The following is a 6,712-nucleotide window of genomic DNA, read 5'->3' as shown; positions in this document are numbered from 1 at the left end:
GGCTGCAAAAAGGTGAACAAATGTGCCCTAAAGGTGTTTATAGTCTAATGGGGGGAGGAAAAACATAGCCATAACTTGGGAGAAATTGGTTAGTGCCTTAGGAGAAGGAACATGACTTGGGTGGGAGAAAGGAAGGTCCAGGTGCACCCAATGGGGTTTGTGGAGGTAGGTTCTTGGAGCAATGAGTACACAGCAGCTCATTTATTCATTATTGGTTCAACAAATGTCGGTAGTGTGTCCCTATGTGCCAGGTATTATACTTGGAACTGAGGATATGACAATGAACAAAAGCAATATGGTCCCAGCCTTCACGGTGTTTCTACTGTGGTGTGAGAGTAGAAGCACAAATTAAACAAATAAGCATACATGTTCACATGTAAGTAGCAAACAGATGGAAAGCACGGGGTCCCCAGAGACAGGAGACCTAACACAGGGAACTTAATTTAGATCAAGAGGGAGGTGTTATCAGAGTAGTGTGAGGTCTTATCAATGAACAGGAGTAGTTGTGGGGGAAAGCAGGGACAGTTCTCCAAGAAGTGATAACAGCATGAGCTAAGGTCCTGGGGCAGTTTCCTGGTACTTTAAGAAATTAAAAGTAAACCTTGGTGACCTGTACTCGGTAGCAGGAAGAATGACAAGGTATCAGGTTGAGGAGTTGGCAGATACTAGAGGATATGAAGCTTTTTAAGTCATGACAAGGATTTGGGGTTTTATTCTAAATGCACTTGGAAATGGTCAAACAATTAAGCAAGGGGGTGACATGACTCAGTTCATGTCTTCAGAGGTACCATCTGGCTGTCATTGGAAAAACTGAAAGACATGGAGAAAGAGAGCCTGACGAGTCCGGGTGATGGTGGCTGGGAGGCACGCGGGTGGCAGTGATGTAGAGTCTGTGCTGGGATTACAGAATAAAATGATTCTCTAAGTATTAATAATGTCACCTGGCCAAACTGCATCTTTGGTTCTTCTCCTGCCACTTCATGAATTTTGAACAATCTGGATTTGCTCTTTTGTGATTGTTTCCAATCCCATTTTCATGTTCCATCAATATCAAATTTAATTGACTCTAAACCAATGTAACAAGACTCTTAATAGTCTTGTCCTGATTCTCATTTCTCAACTACTCAGCTTCCCTGGGCTCTGTCTTTTGTCATGTCCTTTCTGTCCCTGTCCCCTTTTGTGTTGCTTCCAGCGGGGGAGTTAGAAAGGAGGAAACCTGCCAAAGGGGAAGAGAAAGGCTGTGGGGATGGGAGCCAACATGGAAGGCTTTGCTGACCTTGTCCAGTTTTTGCCACAACTTTTTCTGACTTCTGTCAACTATGCTTAGAGAAAGAGAAGCTGTGCGTAGATGTCTTTTTCCACCCTACCTCTCAGGCTGCACGGCAGTGGGAACGCCCATGATGAAGAGCCCACATGAGCCTGACATTCAAAACGGCTGCCATGATGATGATCCCTTTGGAAAACAATACCAAACCAACAGCCCCCCGTCTTGTCCAAAAGGGAGTCATTTTTTATTTCACTGAGGCCTGAAAATCTCTGTGGCAAGTAAGGGAGCATCACAAGGGAACAAGGCACAGTATCTGTCATCCATAGAGAAGGGGAACAGACCATAGCTTCTTGGGAGACTTCCTGGGAGGGGCTTGGAGTGACTCAGACATCTGTAGGATCTCCGGGCTTAAGCATGAGAGTTTCTGTGAGAAATCAGGTAGGTTTCCTGAGAAGGACGTCACATGAATACATTGACATTCTAACTCCAAGTCCTTTATTCTAGTAGAAAATAGGGGAACTCATCATTTTCTTGGTGGCAGGAGCTTCAGCTGGAACTTATGTTAGGAGTGTCTTTTGTTTTCATAGTGAGATCCTTTCAACCCTATCTGAGTATATGCTAACGAGTGACTCTTGAGGAGTGAGGGGGTCCTGGGTGGCTTCAGAATGGGGGCTAATGCCAGGAAGACCAAACATGTGATTTGAGGGCTAGAACGTTCACCGCCCCCCCGCCCCCACTCTACTGGAGCAGAGACTGAGTTCAATCACCCACAGTGCAATCAATCGTGCCTATGTAAGGAAACTGCCATGAAAATCTCTGAAAGACTGGGTCTAGAAAGCTCCAAGGGAGCACTGGTAAACCCACTTCCAACAATTTAAGTTCATCCAGGTTTCCCACTAGTTTTGTTAAACTTATTTTTGTTAACTAAATGTTGTTGCCAGGCGTTTATCATCCGTTTTCCCTTTCCTCTGATAACAGCCTGTTGATCTTTCCAGAGAACACCATCCCTCCCTCCCTTTCAGGGCACAGGAGGAGCTGCCCCACCCCCTGGTTACATGGTGGCCAGTCAACAGACTGTAAAAAATAAAAAAAATGTTTCAAGAATGGGCACATGAGGGGGATCCCTGGGTGGCTCAGAGGGTTAGCACCTGCCTTCGGCCCAGGGCATGATCCTGGAGTCCGGGGATTGAGTCCCAAGTCGGGCTCCCTGCATGGAGCCTGCTTCTCCCTCTGCCTGTGTCTCTGCCTCTCTCTCTCTCTCTCTCCCTCATGAATAAATAAATAAAATCTTTAAAAAAAAAAAAAAAGAATGGCCACATAAAACCCATTCTTTGGGTTTTTGCCTGATACTGCAAAAGAAAATTCTCCCTTTCTTTTGAGATTGCTAACTGGAATGGATATAAACCAATACCTCGTGGTGGCCATCTTGCCTCCATGGGGGTGTTGTCACCTGAGAGTGGAGCCAGGACAAGAGGAAATTGGAGGGAGTGTGGCAGAGTGGGGAGGGGGTTGGGTAGAGATTTTCTATTACAGAAGCCAATAGATTTCCTCTTCTTCTTTAGCCAATTCAAGTTGGGTGCCTGTCACTGAACTAAATATATCCTTCTTAGCATTTCCAAATTGCCCTTCCACTCTATGCCCAGATGGCCAGGGAGGAAAATGGACAAAGCTCCTAAATCTCCCTGCTGAAATTATTTGGTGTCTGGAGACTGAGTTTAAGTCCCGGTGACCCTATCATTTACTAATAATGATCAGGGACAAGCCATATAATCTCCTGTAAAGCATGAATAAAAATACCTCTCCTACCTACCTCACAGGGTTATTACACTAAGGAAATGAAATGAAGCATGTACACATGCTGTCTTAGCCATGTGAACACAGTAAAATGTTAGTGAGGAACCGAGGAGAAAGTCAGTGATGATTTCTGGTGTCCTCTCGGTACAGGCACAAGCGAGGGGCTCCACGTACACAGTTCTCTTTCTTTCCTTTCCTTTTCTTTCTTCTTTCTTTCTTTTTAGATTTTATTTACTTATTCATGAGAGACACAGAGACAGAGGGAGGGACATAGGCTGAGGGAGAAGCAGACTCCCTGTGAGGACCCGATGCAGGACTTGATCCCAGGACCCCAGGATCACACCCTGAGCCAAAGGAAAACAGATGCTCAACCCCTGAGCCACCCAGGCGTCCCACATAACTGTCTTCCATCTTTACAATGGCCCTGCGAGGCAGGGTTTATGTGGTAGGGGTTCCCCCATATAACACTCAGCACATTTCCTGGTTTGGAGCAGTACCTCAATAAATATCAATTTCCTGTTGTGACTTTGCTTAGGGGCCTCGGATAAATAACAACTACGGTTCTCAGGTTTCTTTAACTGTAATATAGAGAACTTGAACTAAATAATATTCAGTGTTCCATCTAGGCTTATTTCTTTAAGATAGAATTTTTGAACTTGGCACTTAGAAAAAGCGTTCTATGATGCGAGAAGTTTGAAGACATCCTGGAGTCAAACCTAAGTAAGCCTCCTGTCTGAGGTCAGGTGACACAACTGTAGCCAACCCTGGAGTGATTGGGGACGTTCTGTACCATGACAGGGGTTGGGGTTACACAGGGGCATGTATTTGTTAAAACACAGCACCTGGAGCCCTAGTATTTGCACATTTCATGGCATATACATTTTACATGGGAGGGAAAGATCTGTAAAAAAAAAAAAAAGAAAGAAAGAGAGAGACCCATGGAGCTCTAGTTAACATTAAGTATGTGGAGATATTTAGGGGGATGTGTCCTGAGGCTTGTAAGTTACTCTGAAATGCCCTCAAATTAACATGGAATAGTGGATGGAGAGAGGGAGAGATGGATGGAGAGATGTGATACAAACAATCATGAAGGAATCTAGCTGGATGATGCCAGTGTTAGAAAGTGCTTTTTTTTTTTTTTTTTTTTTTTTAATTCATAAGAGACAGAGAGAGAAGAAGGCTCCCCAATGCGGGGCTTGATCCCAAGACCCTGTGATCAGGACCTGAGCTGAAGGCAGACACTTGACAGACTGAGCGACCCCGGTGCCCTGGGAAGCGCTTTCAGCTGTGCTGTGCTTTTGAGATTTTTTGTAATCAAGTGCGAGCGAAAACAACCCCTAGCGAAGCCCAGTTTCCTGGCCAGAGCTTTATCTCTCTGAGCAGCCCATGGCTCTGGCTTCCCCCTGGGCCCCCAGGAGAACCTCCCGCCTCAGAGTCTGAGTTTTCAGCCTCAGTAGAAACAGACACACCATTTATTGTGGTGATTCCCCTCCTCGAGAAAAATCTCACCCTTTATCCTAACAGGGGAAGCCGCCTGCCCTCCAGCTCAGCCCCCTCCTGCTACCCAGAGCCCTAGTGAGAGGTTCTGAGATAACCCCTGGCCCCGCTGCTGCCTCTGTTCCCAGCTGCTCCCTGGGCTTCGGTGGCTCCTCGGGCCAACAGCCACTCTGTCACCATCGCCCCCTCCCCTCCTGCCTTCCACCCCGTGGCCTGGCTTGGGGGGGCCCAGCAAGCCCTGAACGCCCGGGGAGTCCTCCTCTGCCTTCCCTCTGAGTGGCATCCGGGACAAGTCCAGGGCTTTAAGCAGGCGTCTCTATGGTTTTAGCTCGTTCAAGAAATTAATCAGGCTCATCAGCTCTGCTCTGGGCTCTGTCTTCAGCTCGGATCCCAGCCCACTTCTGCGTGATAATTATTCCTGAGGTTGGCCCTTGCTTGCCTTCATCCCCAGCCTTTGCATGGCTTCCGGAGAGCCTTTAAGTGTTGGCCAAGATAGACAGGCAAGCGCCACTCCGCTCTCGCAGACGGGGACTCCGCAAGGCCGTGCAAGCACATTTATTCAGCGCCTGCTGTGTGCAGCCATTTGCCGCTCGTTTCCATGTACCCTGTCCCACTCGGAGCCCACAACCTCCTCCCGAGGTGCTTATTAAATGGGGGCCATCATACCACTTTTGCAAATGGGGATACAGACCCAGAGAGTATTTGTTGAGATGCACCACCCAGGTGGCAGCTGACACCGAACGCAGCCCCACAGAATGTCAGAGCAGGCGGCTGTCGGGGCTCCCTAGCCCGGCCACTCTACTTCCCAGGTGGGGGTCCCAGGAACCGGAGAGTGGACGTCAGCTCTTCAGAAGAAAAGCTTCGAATTAGAACTCAGGTCTAAACTTTCGGACTCCATTTAGAAACAGAGACACTCCATATAGACACAGACATATGGGGAAGCCGGAGCGTCTCACGCCCACGGGGTAGCTGCACCCACTCGAGGCTGGCCTCGCAGTTTTTAAATCTGGCAGGAGCTGAATGCTGGGTTGTCTTGAAAACTTAGCCACTTGCAGCCGGCAAGGCACTCGGGCAGCCCAGACGGAATCGATGTTCCGCGTGCAATAGTCATCTCACGTACCAGCAGGCTCTGAGAGCCGGCGCCGAATCAATACTGCATTGAAATAAGCGAATGGGGGGAAAAAAAGTCAAATAGACCCCAGAGCAGCTGGGCACCTGGGCCTGCTTTTACAGGCCCCCCTGCAGGCCCTCATTCAGTTTGGGTTTGAGTGTGAATGGGGTTGGGGGCGTGTGCAAAAACCCAGTGCAAAAGTCCTCACTGATCTGACATGTAGCACCTCCGTGCGAGGAGCATAAACTTGCTTATCAGCTAGACTTTGGATATGGCCATGCACGCCCCAGTGTTACCAACAGAAGGATTCCTGCTTCTGAGCTGGCATTTATTATTTTTATGTTTATTTAATTATTTTTTTAAAGATTTTATTTACTTATTCATGAGAGACAGAGAGAGAGAGAGACAGAGAGAGAGAGGGGCAGAGAGAGAGAGAGAGATAGAGAGGCAGAGACACAGGCAAAAGGAGGGACTCGATCCCAGGACCCCAGGATCACATCCCGAGCCAAAGGCAGATGCTCAACCACTGAGCCACCCAGGGAACCCATGAGCTGGCGTTTATATTGCTCTCCCAAAAAAGTTGGTAGCCAGGTCTGAGGTTGGTTCACATACTTAGTTGCTTGCATATTTTCTAAAATTGCTCACTCCTGTAACACACGGGGCTCCTGTCATTGAAGGTGAACCATGCTGGATGAACTGTCCTGTGGACAGGTGGCTTGTATGTAGGTGTGAATGGCATGTCACTAGCCCACACTTGAACTTCACTTGGACTCCGAATTAGCAGAGGACTCCCCTCTCACTGAAAAGGAACAGTACTGGTCCAGCCACAGCACACCCTGGATTGGACTGCCGAGGCCCCACACGGGACTTAACGTAAGACAGAAGGAGACAGACTGAGGTAGAAGTGCTGCCTTCAGGCCAAGGGAGGCTAAGTCTTTTGGGTCCCGTGGAGCCCACTCATTCTCCTGGTGTGGGGGGTGGGATTTGCACAAAAGGAATGGGTGTCCTTCCTGTCCGTCCTAGGGTAGGTTATTCCCAGGCAA

The sequence above is a fragment of the Canis lupus genome, chromosome 11 (assembly GCF_003254725.2).
Source record: "Canis lupus dingo isolate Sandy chromosome 11, ASM325472v2, whole genome shotgun sequence".
Classification (NCBI taxonomy): domain Eukaryota; kingdom Metazoa; phylum Chordata; class Mammalia; order Carnivora; family Canidae; genus Canis; species Canis lupus.
This window is presented reverse-complemented; position numbering follows the sequence as displayed.